This window comes from Staurois parvus, unplaced genomic scaffold, assembly GCF_062004578.1.
Source record: "Staurois parvus isolate SC_StPar_1 unplaced genomic scaffold, SC_StPar_1.0 ptg000019l, whole genome shotgun sequence".
Classification (NCBI taxonomy): domain Eukaryota; kingdom Metazoa; phylum Chordata; class Amphibia; order Anura; family Ranidae; genus Staurois; species Staurois parvus.
In genome coordinates, this window is record NW_028317815.1 from 32733640 (window position 1) to 32736322 (window position 2683).

The window sequence follows — 2683 nt, forward strand, 5'->3', positions numbered from 1 at the left end:
GCCATATGATCAGGCAGCCATTCCTGTCATAGCCCCCCATTTATATAAAGATTAAAGGACATAGAAGTATTGTGAAGCTGTCATAAAGATGATGTCTTACAGTTAAATGCTGATTGTTGAATGTGACCCAATTTTCCAGAAAATAAATGCCCTTTTCTACTCCTGAACATTTTAATCTGAGGACCCACATAATAAAATTGTTCCTACGCTGGCACCAATTAGGAAAATTTGTTAGCAAATCCATACAAGACAAATAACAATGGCTGTATAAAATTAATAAAAAAAAAAAACACAAATATGTATTCATAATATGCTGTGGGGGTAATCACTACACATGAGAACCACTGCTGCATAGTGCCTAAACTGGTGGTATGATGAATGCTAGCTACACATAGCTATCATCTTACAAGGCAAATCTGGTCAAAACACTGTGGGGAATTCAGCATACCATTTAAAACATTGTTTTTTGGTGGTGGTTCTCTTTAAAACTACCTGCTCCAGATTTAGGCAAGCATTTGCACCAGTTTCATTACAGTACCGACACGTATGCAAACTCGGGTAGTGTTTACTCCAACCACTTCAAGAAACTGGCTGCAACAGATTGTTAAACTACCACCAGTTTGCAGATTAGGAAACTGGTGGTAATTAAAGACTAAGTTCTTAATTTAGAACATGTTAAATCCGCATTTAGGGTGTAGCACGTAACATGTTCCTCCGCACCCCCTTCCCATGACAGTGCTGTCCTGCAGCCGCTGTCAAATTTGTAATTGTCAATGCTGTAGAGAGCTCCACCTGCATTAGCCATATCATATATTCACAGAGATCAGTTGTTTCAATGGATTACATATGCAGTAATCAGCGCACACGTAGTCCATCAACATTTCCTCCAGCTTTTTTTTTTTAAACTTTTATTGAGTATGCGCAAATAAATGTACATTGACAAAGAAATATTCTGTATATGTAAATAAAGTTACATTAACAGAGAAAAATTCTGTATATGCAAAAAAAGTACATTCACAGAGAAATATTCTGAATACTTTGGAAATTTGGCAAGGAACAGATGGCATAACGCCAGTTAACATATAACCAAACTGTAAATATACAATAGCTCGCCCCTAGAGAAAAAGGGTAATTGTTGTGCTCACCCATGTTCTAAGCACAATAAGTTGAAAGGCCTGTGCCCGAAAAAACCTGTCAACCAAGTCCCGCCTGTGCTTATTAAACCGTGTGTTGGCGAAGTATTAAACATAGCCATCATGGCAATAAGGGAACTATGGTGTAGAATCTGACATGAAGAAAAGGAGATTAGTCTGAAGTGTCCTGTGTATCTAGCCAGGGTCCCCACATTTTATAAAACTTCCCCAGATGTCCTCTAGCCTCATATGTCAGCTTGTACAGAGGCAAGGTTTGGTTAATACATTTTTTCCACAGGCCTATAAGATTAGAAAGGGTCTCATAAGAGGAAACCACAGCAGCCACTGTTCCCGTGGCAGCATTATTACGTTGTGGGAACAGCCACCAGTGAATATACAGTTGTGTTCAAAATAATAGCAGTGTGTTGAAAAAAGTGAATAAAGCTCAAAATCCTTCTAATAGCTTTTATTTCCATACACACAAATGCATTGGGAACACTACACATTCCATTCCAAATCAAAACAAGAAAAATATCAAATGTGTGTTGTTCCTCTAAAAAAAAATTGAAGAAAAGTGAATATTAGACTGTTCAAAAAAATAGCAGTGTTTGTATTCTTCTTTACAAACTCAAACATTCACTATATAAACTGAAAAATGTTTGAAGATTTTGCTTTCCTTTGAATCACTTAATTAATATTTAGTTGTATAAGCACTGTTTCTGAGAGCTGCTGTACATCTGTGTTGCATGGAGTCAACCAACTTCTGGCACCTGTGAACAGGTATTCCAGCCCAGGATGATTGGACTACATTCCACAGTTCTTCTCTATTTCTTGGTTTTGCCTTAGAAACTGCATTTTTGATGTCACCCCACAAGTTTTCTATTGGATTAAGATCCGGGGATTGGGCTGGCCACTCCATAACGTCAATCTTATTGGTCTGGAACCAAGATGTTGCACGTTTACTGGTGTGTTTGGGGTTGTTGTCTTGTTGGAACACCCATTTCAAGGTAATTTCCTCTTCAGCATAAGGCAACATGACCTCTTCAAGTATTCTGATATATTCAAGCTGATCCACGATCCCTGGCTATTCTATCCATTCAAATGGTAGTTTTTCGCTTTTTTCCACGTCTTTCAGATTTTGGTTGCCATTTTAAAGCATTTGCGATCATTTTAGCTGAGCAGCCTATCATTTTCTGCACTTCTTTATATGTTTTCCCCTCTCCAATCAACTTTTTAATCAAGGTACGCTGTTCTTCTGAACAATGTCTGGAACGACCCGTTTTCCTCAGAATTTCAGAGAGAAATGCACTGTAACCAGCATGTACAACATTTGCTGCCTTCCTTCCTTAAATAAGGGCAATAATTGCCACCTGTTTTTCAAAGAATGAATGACCTCACTAATAGAACTCCACACTGCTATTATTTTGAACATGCCCCTTTCAATTAGTGATTCAATTACACAGAATCAGCAGCATGCATGTCATGACTGTTCGGTCTGTTGAATTTCTATTACTCTACTACACCTGCTAGTAAATTATTTGCCATGTAGA